Source organism: Arachis ipaensis, chromosome B3, assembly GCF_059453495.1.
Source record: "Arachis ipaensis isolate K30076 ecotype BB chromosome B3, ASM5945349v1, whole genome shotgun sequence".
NCBI lineage: Eukaryota > Viridiplantae > Streptophyta > Magnoliopsida > Fabales > Fabaceae > Arachis > Arachis ipaensis.
In genome coordinates, this window is record NC_142438.1 from 71536748 (window position 1) to 71551701 (window position 14954).

At 39.4% G+C, this 14954-nt stretch overlaps 2 non-coding genes and 1 pseudogene across 2 annotated transcripts; 1 reads left to right on the forward strand and 2 right to left on the reverse strand.

Annotated features, from left to right (window-relative positions):
• Positions 1 to 1327: 1327 nt before the first annotated feature.
• Positions 1328 to 14954, forward strand: part of LOC107633150 (photosynthetic NDH subunit of lumenal location 1, chloroplastic-like) — a 30970-nt pseudogene continuing 17343 nt past the window's right edge.
• LOC148571081 (small nucleolar RNA R71) lies at positions 7037 to 7140 on the reverse strand. The gene has a single exon (XR_015908410.1). It is a non-coding gene; the product is annotated as a small nucleolar RNA R71 (small nucleolar RNA).
• LOC148571082 (small nucleolar RNA R71) lies at positions 13804 to 13907 on the reverse strand. Its single transcript, XR_015908421.1, has one exon. It is a non-coding gene; the product is annotated as a small nucleolar RNA R71 (small nucleolar RNA).

A 14954-nucleotide genomic window follows, 5' to 3' on the forward strand; every position in this document is an offset into this window, starting at 1 on the left:
TCTGGGATTGAATGACTGTGAGAAGTTCAAACTCGCGAGTGTTGGGCGTAGTGACAGATGCAAAAGAATGGTGAATCCTATTCCAGTATGATCGAGAACCTCAGATGATTAGCCGTGCTGTGACGGAGCATTTGGACCATTTTCACAAGAGGATAGGATGCAGCCATTGACAAGGGTGATGCCTCCAGACGATTAGCCATTCAGTGACAGCGCATCGGACCATTTTCCAAAGAGGATAAAAAGTAGCCATTGACAACGGTGATGTCCTTACATAAAGCCAGCCATGGAAAGGAGTAAGATTGATTGGATGAAGACAGCAGAAAAGCAGAGGTTCAGAGGAACGAATGCATCTCTATACGCTTATCTGAAATTCTCACCAATGATATACATAAGTGTTTCTATCCTTATTTTCTATTTATTTATTAGTTATGTTCGAAAACTCCATAACCTTTTGATATCCGCCTGACTGAGATCTACAAGGTGACCATAGCTTGCTTCATACCAACAATCTCCGTGGGATCGACCCTTACTCACGTAAGGTTTATTACTTGGACGACTCAGTGCACTTGCTGGTTAGTTGTATTGAAGTTGTGAATGAAAAACAATTTATTAAGACGTGCGTACAGAGTTTTTGACGCCGTTGCCTGAGATCACAATTTCGTGCACCAAGTTTTTGGCGCCGTTACCGGGGATTGTTCGAGTTTGAACAACTGACGGTTCAACTTGTTGCTCAGATTAGGTAATTTTCTTTTTGTTTTATTTTTAAAAATTTTTCAAAAACCTGGCACCGTTGCCTGAGATCACAATTTCGTGCACCAAGTTTTTGGCGCCGTTGCCGGGGATCACAATTTTTCTGAATGAATGCTTGAACAGTGCATATGTCTTTTGAAGTTGCTGTTTATGAATGTTAAATATGTTGGCTCTTGAAAGAATGATGACAAGGAAACATGTTATTTGATAATCTGAAAAATCATAAAAATGATTCTTGAAGCAAGAAAAAGAAGCAAAGAACAAAGCTTGCAGAAAAAAAATAGAAAAAAAAAAGAGCGAAAAAAAAATTAGAAAGAAAAAGAAAAAGCAAGCAGAAAAAAGCCAGTAACCCTTAAAACCAAAAGGCAAGGGTAATAAAAAGGATCCCAAGGCTTTGAGCATCAGTGGATAAGAGGGCCTAAAGGAATAAAATCCTGGCCTAAGCGGCTAAACCAAGCTGTCCCTAACCATGTGCTTGTGGCGTGAAGGTGTCAAGTGAAAACTTGAGACTGAGCAGTTAAAGTCAAGGTCCAAAGCAAAAAAAGAGTGTGCTTAAGAACCCTGGACACCTCTAATTATGAACTTTAGCAAACCTGAGTCACAATCTGAAAAAGGTTCACCCAGTTATGTGTCTGTGGCATTTATGTATCCGGTGGTAATACTAGAAAACAAAGTGCTTAGGGCCACGGCCAAGACTCATAAAATAGCTGTGTTCAAGAATCAACATACTAAACTAGGAGAATCAAGAACACTATCTGAACTCTGAGTTCCTATAGATGCCAATCATTCTGAACCTCAATGGATAAAGTGAGATGCCAAAACTATTCAAGAGGCAAAAAGCTACAAGTCCCGCTCATTTAATTGGAGCTATGTTTCATTGATAGTTTGGAATTTATAGTATATTCTCTTCTTTTTATCCTATTTGATTTTCAGTTGCTTGGGGACAAGCAACAATTTAAGTTTGGTGTTGTGATGAGCGGATAATTTATACGCTTTTTGGCACTGTTTTTAGTATGTTTTTAGTAGAATCTGGTTACTTTTAGGGATGTTTTCATTAGTTTTTATGTTAAATTCACATTTCTGGACTTTACTATGAGTTTGTGTGTTTTTCTGTGATTTCAGGTATTTTCTGGCTGAAATTGAGGGACTTGAGCAAAAATCAGATTCAGAGGTAGAAGAAGGACTGCTGATGCTGTTGGATTCTGACCTCCCTGCACTCAAAGTGGATTTTCTGGAGCTATAGAACTCAAAATGGCGCGTTTTCACGTGCGTTGGAAAGTAGACATCCAGGGCTTTCCGGAAATGTATAATAGTTCATACTTTGGCCGAGTTTAGATGATGTAAAAGGGCGTTGAACACCAGTTCTACGCTGTTGTCTGGAGTTAAACGCCAGAAATACGTCACAAACCAGAGTTGAACGCTAGAAATACGTTACAACCTGGCGTTCAACTCCAGAAAGAGCCTCTGCACGTGTAACATTCAAGCTCAGCCCAAGCACACACCAAGTGGGCCCCGGAAGTTGATTTATGCATCAATTACTTACTTCTGTAAACCCTAGTAACTAGTTTAGTATAAATAGGACTGTTTACTATTGTATTAGACATCCTAGGACGTTTTGTTCTTAGGTCATGGGGGCTTGCCATTCGGCCATGCCTGAACCTTTCACTTATGTATTTTCAACGGTAGAGTGTCTACACTCCATAGATTAAGGTGTGGAGCTCTGCTGTTCCTCAAAGATTAATACAAAGTACTACTGTTTTTCTATTCAATTCAACTTGTTCCGCTTCTAAGATGTTCATTCGCACTTCAACCTGAATGTGATGAACGTGACAATCATCATCATTCCCTATGAACGCGTGCCTGACAACCACTTCCGTTCTACTTTAGATTGAATGAGTATCTCTTGGACTATTAATCAGAATCTTCATGGTATAAGCTAGATTGATGGCGGCATTCATGAGAGTCCGGAAAGTCTAAACCTTGTCTATGGTATTTCGAGTAGGACTCTAGGATTGAATGACTGTGACGAACTTCAAACTCGCAAGTGCTGGGCATAGTGACAGACGCAAAAGCAGGGTGAATCCTATTCCAGTATGATCGAGAACCTCAGATGATTAGCCGTGCTGTGACAGAGCATTTGGACCATTTTCACAAGAGGATGGGATGCAGCCATTGACAAGGGTGATGCCTCCAAACGATTAGCCATGCAGTGACAGCGCATCGGACCATTTTTCAGAGAGGATTAAAAGTAGCCATTGACAACGGTGATGTCCTTACATAAAGCCAGCCATGGAAAGGAGTAAGATTGATTGGATGAAGATAGCAAGAAAGGAGAGGTTCAGAGGAACGAATGCATCTCTATGTGCTTATCTGAAATTCTCACCAATGATTTACATAAGTATTTCTATCCTTATTTTATTATATAATTTCAAAAACTCCATAACTATTTTATATCCGCCTGACTGAGATCTACAAGGTGACCATAGCTTGCTTCATACCAACAATCTCCGTGGGATCGACCCTTACTCACGTAAGGTTTATTACTTGGATGACCCAGTGCACTTGCTGGTTAGTTGTATCGAAGTTGTGAATGAAAAATGATTTATTAAGACGTGCATACAGAGTTTCTGGCGCCGTTGCCTGAGATCACAATTTTGTGCACCAAGTTTTTTGTGATGAGCGGATAATTTATACGCTTTTTGGCATTGTTTTTAGTATGTTTTTAGTAAGATCTAGTTACTTTTAGGGATGTTTTCATTAGTTTTTATGTTAAATTCACATTTCTGGGCTTTACTATGAGTTTGTGTGTTTTTCTGTGATTTCAGGTATTTTCTGGCTAAAATTGAGGGACTTGAGCAAAAATCAGATTTAGAGGTTGAAGAAAGACTGCTGATGATGTTGAATTCTGACCTCCCTGCACTCAAAGTGGATTTTCTGGAGCTACAGAACTCAAAATGGCACGCTTCCAATTGCGTTGGAAATTAGACATTCAGGGCTTTCCAGCAATGTATAATAGTCCATACTTTCAAGAGCCAACATATTTAACATTCTTAAACAACAACTTCAAAAGACATATGCACTGTTCAAGCATTCATTCAGAAAACAAGAAGCATTGTCACCATATCAACATAATTAAACTAAGTTCAAGGATAAATTCGAAACTCATGTACTTCTTGTTCTTTTAAATTAAAACATTTTTCATTTAAGAGAGGTGATGGATTCATAGGACATTCATAACTTTAAGACAAAGTTACTAACTACTAATGATCATGTAATAAGTCACAAACATGCATAATCACTTAACATAAAGAAAACAAAAAACAGAGAATGTAAGAACAAGGAATGAGTCTACCTTAGTGATGGTGGCGTTTCCTGATGCCAAGGCATCTTAGGCTAGTTTCACTAGCATTTTTCTGTTAGTTTTAGTTGTTTTATGCATTTTCTTGAGCTTAAAGTAACCAAGAATGGTTAAATGAATAACAAAGCAATGAACCATCCAAACAGTATGATTTTGATGCAAATTCCATGAGTTTTTAGTTATATTACTTGAACGCTATGAATGGAAGATTTCTCATGAAATTTTGCAAGACTTTGATGCAGTTGTTTGGATGATTTCAGGGAAGAAGAGGCTAGGCAAGGAAGCAACAAAATCAATAAAGGAAGCTTGAATATCACATGTGGAGTTTAAGTTCCAGTTTAAGCTTAAACTGGAACTCAAACTACCAAGCCATATAATGCTGGGAACTATCAGTGGCGTTTAAGCTCCAGTTTAAGCTTAAACTAGAGCTTAAACGCCAAAATCATGAAAGCTGAGGAAAAGCTGAAAGTGGCGTTTAACCTCCAGTTTAACCTTAAACTGGAAGTTAAACGCCAGAAATGAGAAATGCACCAAGGAGCCATTTCCACGTTTAAGCTCCAATTTAAGCTTAAACTGGAGCTTAAACGTGTTCGACCATTCTCCTCCAGGGTTGCTTTCTTCATTTCCACGTTTAAGCTTCAGTTTAACGTTAAACTGAAGCTTAAACGTGTTCGACAACTCCACACTCCAGACTTGCCTTCTTCCATTTCCACGTTTAAGCTTCAGTTTAACCTTAAACTGAAGCTTAAACGTGCTTGAATTATACCACCTCCAGGAGTGTCCAACGTTTAAGTTGCAGTTTAAGCTTAAACTGCAACTTAAACGCCACCAATTGAAAAGGTTTCTGGGCCAAAGATATTGCAGTTTAAGTTAGCATTTGAGCACAAACATTAACTTAAACGTACTCTGGTATGAAACCCAATTGAATATCATGGTTTATGGGATTGGGCCTGAAGAATTGATGAGTCTGGAATTTCAATTTGTTGAGTCATGTGTCATTACTTGATTATCACTAAGTTGGCTCAATGAATGTTACAGAATTGGATCAGCAGCCTCATCAGGATTATGGATCATAAATCCAAAGCAAAAGGAAATCAGGGAAAGGCCTCAAAGCCCAAGAAACACAACAGAAGCTCAATTTAGAAAGTGTATAAATAGGATAGAATTTAAGTTGGTTGACACTCGGGGAATTTAGGGGATCACTTTTTCTAGTTTTCATACTTTTTGTAATTGAATTCAGAGCTATGACTCACTAAACCCCCTTTCATTGGGTTAGGGAGCTCTATTGTAATTCAATGAATCAATAATAGTTTTTATCTTATTCTTCAATCTTTTCTCTTGAATTTTGTTAGAAAGCTTCTCGATCTAATTCCATTGGTTAGTTGTCTTGGGAAAGAAACTAACCATAATTGGAATCCTTCGGAACCTTGGGAAAGGAATGGAGGATTCATGCTAGAGAAGCTTTCTCACAGTGAATTGGATTGGGGTTTGGATGGATATTGTGACATGTAATCCTACCAAATTGTGGTTCATGAAACTGTGTGGTATAATCACTGATCGAGCATCATCTCTTCTTATGAACATTTAAACCAAGGGATTGGGAATTTGTTTGTTTTTAGAGAGAATTGGTGAGCCAAGGGATTAGGATCCAATCATATAAGATTGCCAAGCAAAATTCAATGAATGCATTGGTTGAGGAAGGGATAAAAAAAATGTTTGATTCGGAGATCTCAATATCTCCTGAAACCCAATGAATTCCCCATTTCTGATCTATCACTTCTCTTTACATTCTACAATTAAATTCATGCAATCACCCCGATCCCTTTTTAATTTCAGCAATTTAGCTTCTCGCTCTTTAATTCATGCAATTTTACATTCCGCAATTCTCATCTAAATCTTGATTCCGCTCAACTAGAACACACTTCTAATCCGAATTGCTCACTCAACCAATCCTTGTGGGATTCGACCTCACTCTATTGTGAGTTTTTACTTGACGATAACCGGTGCACTTGCCGGAAGGAATTTTTGCCGATCGTGCAATTTCTTAAAATCGTAGCATCAAGTTTATGGCGCCGTTGCTGGGGATTGGTTTTCGATTGACAATTCTCAAACTGGAAGTTAACTAGATTGAGCATTTTTCTTGCTTTGTTAATTCAGTTCAAGTTACTTGTTGAATTTTAATTTCTGCACTCTGTTACATGCTTTCTTTCTTTATGCCTTTAAATTCAAGCAACTAACTCACTGACTCACTAACTATTTGAATTAATTCCTCAACTGCTCTAACCATACTCTTCCATTAACCAAGAGTATTTCACTTGTTTGTTGCCTGTGCTGTGTTCTTGTATGACAGGTAGGAGAGGAGAGACATCAACTCCTCGTTATACCGAACCAGAGCGGACCCTTCATAAACTTAGAAGGGAAGCAAGAGGGAAGAGAGTACTGGGAGAAGAAGAATCTGAAGGAGAATCTGAGGACAATTTTGAGGAAGCTCTAGATCTCAACATGGATAGAGAAGTTCACAACCATGAGAGAGCTGATGGAAACAATGCCATTCCCGAGAGGAGGGTTCTTGGTTCATACATAAACCCAACCTCTGGGAATTGTGGTAGCAGCATTCAGAAACCACCCATTCAGGCCAACAATTTTGAACTCAAACCACAGCTAATATCACTTGTGGAGGATCATTGTTCATTTGGTGGGAATGCTAATGAAGATCCAAACCAACATCTCACAAAATTCCTGAGAATTTGCGACACGGTGAAGTCCAATGGAGTCCTGGAAGATACCTATAAACTGCTCTTGTTCCCATTTTCACTTAGGGACAAGGCAGCTAAGTGGCTGGAATCATTCCCAAGGGGGAGCCTAACAACCTGGGATGAGGTGGAAAGCAAGTTTCTGGCACGTTTCTACCCCCCACAAAAGGTCAATAGGCTTCGATCTGAGGTTCAGACTTTTAGACAACAAGATGGTGAAACTCTCTACGAGGCATGGGAGAGGTTCAAGGATTTGACAAGGAAATGCCCACCAGACATGTTCCATGACTGGGTGCAATTGCATATTTTCTATGATGGACTTTCTTATGAATCAAGGAAGGCTGTAGACCATTCATCAGGAGGTTCATTGAACAGGAAAAAGACTGTGGAAGAAGCCATTGAAGTGATTGAGACAGTGGCTGAGAATGAGTACTACTATGCTTCAGAGAGACACAACACTAAGGGAGTTATGGAGCTGAACCATGTTGATACAATCTTAGCCCAAAACAAGGTGTTTGCCAAGCAACTAGCAGAGCTCACCAGGAAATTAGAAACAAAGCAAGTGGCTGCAATACACACACAAGATCAAGAGGAAGTAAGCACTGAAGGAGGTGATTGGGAAGAGGCCAATTATGTAGGAAATCAACAAAGGCAACCATATGATCCACATTCCAACACTTACAACCCAGGCTGGAAAAACCACCCAAACTTTGTGTGGGGAAACCAGCAAAACCAACATAACAAGTCCACATACCAAAACTCCAACCAAAGATCATACCAAGCCACACAAAACACTTACTCCCAACCATCATATCATGGCCAAAATAATCAACCTACCCAACCTAATCCGAACCAACAATTTCAAGATCAATTAAACAGGATAGAAGGAATGCTGGCAAACATGGGTCAGGACATAAGTGAGTTGAAAAGCTTTAGGGATGATGTGAGATCTACCTTAAGAAACCATGGTGAAAAACTCAAGAGGATGGAGTCTCAAGTAGGAGAGCTATCTCAACAGGCCCCCAAGTCAACTGCAGTGTTCCCTAGTGACACAGAAAAGAATCCTAAAGGGGAACAAAAGGGAGTGAGATGGGAAGAATGCAAGGCCATCACCATATTGAAGGAAGTCTCAGAAGAAGAAGGAATCAGACCCTCAGAACAGGAGCCAGAAATCTTGAAGGAAGGTGTGGAAGAAGCTAAGCAGGAAAGTAAAACTGAGCAAGCCAAGGAACTGCAAAAAGGCATGCTGGAAACATACCAACCAAAAGCACCATTTCCTCAGAGGTTAGGAGGAGGTGAAAAAGGGAAAACCTATTCAAGGTTTTTAGAGACATTTAAGTCTCTCCATATCAATATTCCCTTTCTTGAGATTCTCCAGCAGATGCCTACACATATCAAGTATTTAAAGGAATTGCTAAGCAAGAAAAGAGTTTTGAAGGGAGGACAAACTGTAATAATGAACAAAGAATGCAGTGCCCTCATCAAGAAGGACATAGTCTCTAAGAAAACAGACCCAGGAAGTTTTCATATCCCCTGCATCATAGGGGAAACAAAAATTGACAGAGGATTCTGTGATCTAGGAGCTAGCATAAATGTGATGCCTCTGACTCTAATGAAGAGGCTACAACTGAATGAGGTGAGATCCACTGATGTAATCATACAACTGGCTGACAAAACTCAGAAGCAAGCTGAAGGGGTAGTTGAAAATGTGCTGGTGAAAGTGGGAAATTATTTCTTCCCCACAGACTTTGTCATTTTGGACATGGAGGAAAGCTACCTACACCCTATCATTCTGGGAAGGCCATTTCTAGCCACTGTTAGAGCGCTCATAGATGTAGAACAAGGAGAGCTAATCTTGAGAATACATGATGAACAGCTCATTTTCAATGTTTTCAAACCTGCATCTGAGCCTGAACCAGAACCTGAAAAGCCTAAGGATGATAGTAGCCATCTGTGTTTGGAGGAAAGCAATCCAGCAGCTGAAACTCTGAAACAGTCCTTGGAAGGCAAACAAGAATTGCAAGAGTTAAAGCCACAAGAATCAATAGAAACAGATCAGAAGGATCCTCCTGGCATAAGGGTCAATGAAGAAATCCTCAAGAGAAAGGGAAGAATTGTAAAGAAATTGCCAAGAGGGTGGAGAAACAAGAAAATTCCCACTGAAGGTTTCTCTCCGGGAGATAAAGTGATATCAAGTCATTATCTGCCAATCCCACCTGGCCTCAAAACCATTCCTTCCCAGCTCCCTCAAGTGTTCACAATCAGGAAAGTTCTTTCTATGGAACATTTGGAAATCATGAAGGAATCAAATGGGGACGTTTTCATAGTGAGAGGAGAGGACATCAAGCACTACAATCCACCCTAACAAGGGGCAACCGTCAAGCTAATGACGTTAAAGAAGCGCTTGTTGGGAGGCAACCCAACCTGAGGTAATACTCCCTTGCTGTTTCTTTTATTTGTTTCAATAAAAAGGTGAAGTAGTTTCTGTGCATTGCAAAGAATTAAGTTTGGTGTTTCACACCAAACAATGAATTCGTAGATCAATAATTCAAAGGGGAATGTGTGACTCTAAGTTTGGTGTTCCACCACACAGATCAACTGAACACAACAACCTTTGAATTATATGAAAGGAACAACCATTCTAAGCAATCACAGGAATGCTTAAAATCCTTAGCAGCAACTTCATTCCAAGGAGAATTCAAGGACTCAAAGAGCAGAGGAGTAAGTAGGAGACTAAGTTTGGTGTTCACACACCAACTTAAGACTCAGACACTTGCCCATACATAGTTGAGCTAACCACTCAAGTGCTTGAGAAGCAAGCAACTTCATCACTCTTTGCAGGAAAGGAAACAAGGATCTGAGAAAGAACATGAAGCAACAACTAGGAGAAGAAGGAGAAATCAAATTGTTTCCTGGCAACAAAGAGAAAACAAGAAATTTTACAAGGTGGTGGTGTTCCTTGACCATTCTTTAAAAGGCAAACAAAAGCATGCTTGTTCTGGTTTAAACTGTAATTGTTGAATCTTTCTGGAATGTGAAGTTTTTAGTATGAGTGTCTGTTTACTGCTTTGAATAAAGTGAATGCCTAGATGTTTGGATATAACTTCACCTTCTTAAACAAATGCTTGCCATGCTTGTTCTGTTTCCAAAAATAAAATAAAAGTTTGAACAAAAGTAGCTTGGCTCAATTAGTGACAATTCAAGTAGAATTAAGTGGTGGTATGCATGCTTGATTGTTTAGTCAGATCACTGGAAATTGAGTGTATAATTATCATTTTTGTGTAGAAGTTTGAATACTGTCTATGGATCTTGATGAATAAATGTCTTTGGCCATGAAAAAGAAAGAAAAAGAAGAAGAAAAAGCCACTGAAAAAGGGCAACCAAAAAGCAAAAAAAAAATATATATATATATATATTTTGAGAAAATAAGCTAGGCACCAATGGTTTGAACTTCTGAGACAAATGCCTGTGGTGTTTATGTATTAAGGATATGCTTGGATGAATAGGTTCTGAGGAGTATTTCAACACTTGGTAACTTGGGTTAACTAACCCGGGATTATCAACCAAAAGTCCATTATCAAGAGCAACCTAAATACAAAACATTTAGTCACACAAAGAGGTGCTGGGCACCAATGTCTCAAGAAGAAATGTGAACTAAAATGCCTGTAGTGGATATGTGTAGTGCACTGATAAGAAAAAGAAAATGCCAAAGGCTTGTGCAACACATGACACTAAGCAAACAAGGAGCAAAGGAGCTCTAAGAAAAAGAAAGGAAAAACAAAGAAGAGAAAAGTGCCAAGGACATAAGAATAACAAGAGGCCATAGCAGTGTTTGATGGATGCAATGAAAAAGTGATAATCTTACCTGATAAGAATGAAGAAGTGATGCTGCAACTTTCTGCATAAAACCCTTTTGATGAACTTCAAATGCTTGCTAATATAGCCAATGTAATTGCTTTCTGTTTCATACTTTCCTCTCAAATAACTCAGGACTTGCTTAGGGACAAGCAAGCATTAAGTTTGGTGTTGTGATGCCAAGGCATCTTAGGCTAGTTTCACTAGCATTTTTCTGTTAGTTTTAGTTGTTTTATGCATTTTCTTGAGCTTAAAGTAACCAAGAATGGTTAAATGAATAACAAAGCAATGAACCATCCAAACAGTATGATTTTGATGCAAATTCCATGAGTTTTTAGTTATATTACTTGAACGCTATGAATGGAAGATTTCTCATGAAATTTTGCAAGACTTTGATGCAGTTGTTTGGATGATTTCAGGGAAGAAGAGGCTAGGCAAGGAAGCAACAAAATCAATAAAGGAAGCTTGAATATCACATGTGGAGTTTAAGTTCCAGTTTAAGCTTAAACTGGAACTCAAACTACCAAGCCATATAATGCTGGGAACTATCAGTGGCGTTTAAGCTCCAGTTTAAGCTTAAACTAGAGCTTAAACGCCAAAATCATGAAAGCTGAGGAAAAGCTGAAAGTGGCGTTTAACCTCCAGTTTAACCGTAAACTGGAAGTTAAACGCCAGAAATGAGAAATGCACCAGGGAGCCATTTCCACGTTTAAGCTCCAGTTTAAGCTTAAACTGGAGCTTAAACGTGTTCGACCATTCTCCTCCAGGGTTGCTTTCTTCATTTCCACGTTTAAGCTTCAGTTTAACCTTAAACTAAAGCTTAAACGTGTTCGACAACTCCACACTCCAGACTTGCCTTCTTCCATTTCCACGTTTAAGCTTCAGTTTAACCTTAAATTGAAGCTTAAACGTGCTTGAATTATACCACCTCCAGGAGTGTCCAACGTTTAAGTTGCAGTTTAAGCTTAAACTGCAACTTAAACGCCACCAATTGAAAAGGTTTCTGGGCCAAAGATATTGCAGTTTAAGTTAGCATTTGAGCACAAACATTAACTTAAACGTACTCTGGTATGAAACCCAATTGAATATCATGGTTTATGGGATTGGGCCTGAAGAATTGATGAGTCTGGAATTTCAATTTGTTGAGTCATGTGTCATTACTTGATTATCACTAAGTTGGCTCAATGAATGTTACAGAATTGGATCAGCAGCCTCATCAGGATTATGGATCATAAACCCAAAGCAAAAGGAAATCAGGGAAAGGCCTCAAAGCCCAAGAAACACAACAGAAGCTCAATTTAGAAAGTGTATAAATAGGATAGAATTTAAGTTGGTTGACACTCGGGGAATTTGGGGGATCACTTTTTCTAGTTTTCATACTTTTTGTAATTGAATTCAGAGCTATGACTCACTAAACCCCCTTTCATTGGGTTAGGGAGCTCTATTGTAATTCAATGAATCAATAATAGTTTTTATCTTATTCTTCAATCTTTTCTCTTGAATTTTGTTAGAAAGCTTCTCGATCTAATTCCATTGGTTAGTTGTCTTGGGAAAGAAACTATCCATAATTGGAATCCTTCGGAACCTTGGGAAAGGAATGGAGGATTCATGCTAGAGAAGCTTTCTCACAGTGAATTGGATTGGGGTTTGGATGGATATTGTGACATGTAATCCTACCAAATTGTGGTTCATGAAACTGTGTGGTATAATCAGTGATCGAGCATTATCTCTTCTTATGAACATTTAAACCAAGGGATTGGGAATTTGTTTGTTTTTAGAGAGAATTAGTGAGCCAAGGGATTGGGATCCAATCATATAAGATTGCCAAGCAAAATTCAATGAATGCATTGGTTGAGGAAGGGATAAAAAAAATGTTTCATTCGGAGATCTCAATATCTCCTGAAACCCAATGAATTCCCCATTTCTGATCTATCACTTCTCTTTACATTCTGCAATTAAATTCATGCAATCACCCCGATCCCTTTTTAATTTCAGCAATTTAGCTTCTCGCTCTTTAATTCATGCAATTTTACATTCCGCAATTCTCATCTAAATCTTGATTCCGCTCAACTAGAACACACTTCTAATCCGAATTGCTCACTCAACCAATCCTTGTGGGATTCGACCTCACTCTATTGTGAGTTTTTACTTGACGATAACCGGTGCACTTGCCGGAAGGAATTTTTGCCGATCGTGCAATTTCTTAAAATCGTAGCATCAAGTTTATGGCGCCATTGCTGGGGATTGGTTTTCGATTGACAATTCTCAAATTGGAAGTTAACTAGATTGAGCATTTTTCTTGCTTTGTTAATTCAGTTCAAGTTACTTGTTGAATTTTAATTTCTGCACTCTGTTACATGCTTTCTTTCTTTATGCCTTTAAATTCAAGCAACTAACTCACTGACTCACTAACTATTTGAATTAATTCCTCAACTGCTCTAACCATACTCTTCCATTAACCAAGAGTATTTCACTTGTTTGTTGTCTGTGCTGTGTTCTTGTATGACAGGTAGGAGAGGAGAGACATCAACTCCTCATTATACCGAACCAGAGCGGACCCTTCATAAACTTAGAAGGGAAGCAAGAGGGAAGAGAGTACTGGGAGAAGAAGAATCTGAAGGAGAATCTGAGGACAATTTTGAGGAAGCTCTAGATCTCAACATGGATAGAGAAGTTCACAACCATGAGAGAGCTGATGGAAACAATGCCATTCCCGAGAGGAAGGTTCTTGGTTCATACATAAACCCAACCTCTGGGAATTGTGGTAGCAGCATTCAGAAACCACCCATTCAGGCCAACAATTTTGAACTCAAACCACAGCTAATATCACTTGTGGAGGATCATTGTTCATTTGGTGGGAATGCTAATGAAGATCCAAACCAACATCTCACAAAATTCCTGAGAATTTGCGACACGGTGAAGTCCAATGGAGTCCTGGAAGATACCTATAAACTGCTCTTGTTCCCATTTTCACTTAGGGACAAGGCAGCTAAGTGGCTGGAATCATTCCCAAGGGGGAGCCTAACAACCTGGGATGAGGTGGAAAGCAAGTTTCTGGCACGTTTCTACCCCCCACAAAAGGTCAATAGGCTTCGATCTGAGGTTCAGACTTTTAGACAACAAGATGGTGAAACTCTCTACGAGGCATGGGAGAGGTTCAAGGATTTGACAAGGAAATGCCCACCAGACATGTTCCATGACTGGGTGCAATTGCATATTTTCTATGATGGACTTTCTTATGAATCAAGGAAGGCTGTAGACCATTCATCAGGAGGTTCATTGAACAGGAAAAAGACTGTGGAAGAAGCCATTGAAGTGATTGAGACAGTGGCTGAGAATGAGTACTACTATGCTTCAGAGAGACACAACACTAAGGGAGTTATGGAGCTGAACCATGTTGATACAATCTTAGCCCAAAAAAGGGTGTTTGCCAAGCAACTAGCAGAGCTCACCAGGAAATTAGAAACAAAGCAAGTGGCTGCAATACACACACAAGATCAAGAGGAAGTAAGCACTGAAGGAGGTGATTGGGAAGAGGCCAATTATGTAGGAAATCAACAAAGGCAACCATATGATCCACATTCCAACACTTACAACCCAGGCTGGAAAAACCACCCAAACTTTGGGTGGGGAAACCAGCAAAACCAACATAACAAGTCCACATACCAAAACTCCAACCAAAGATCATACCAAGCCACACAAAACACTTACTCCCAACCATCATATCATGGCCAAAATAATCAACCTACCCAACCTAATCCGAACCAACAATTTCAAGATCAATTAAACAGGATAGAAGGAATGCTGGCAAACATGGGTCAGGACATAAGTGAGTTGAAAAGCTTTAGGGATGATGTGAGATCTACCTTAAGGAACCATGGTGAAAAACTCAAGAGGATGGAGTCTCAAGTAGGAGAGCTATCTCAACAGGCCCCCAAGTCAACTGCAGTGTTCCCTAGTGACACAGAAAAGAATCCTAAAGGGGAACAAAAGGGAGTGAGATGGGAAGAATGCAAGGCCATCACCATATTGAAGGAAGTCTCAGAAGAAGAAGGAATCAGACCCTCAGAACAGGAGCCAGAAATCTTGAAGGAAGGTGTGGAAGAAGCTAAGCAGGAAAGTAAAACTGAGCAAGCCAAGGAACTGCAAAAAGGCATGCTGGAAACATACCAACCAAAAGCACCATTTCCTCAGAGGTTAGGAGGAGGTGAAAAAGGGAAAACCTATTCAAGGTTTTT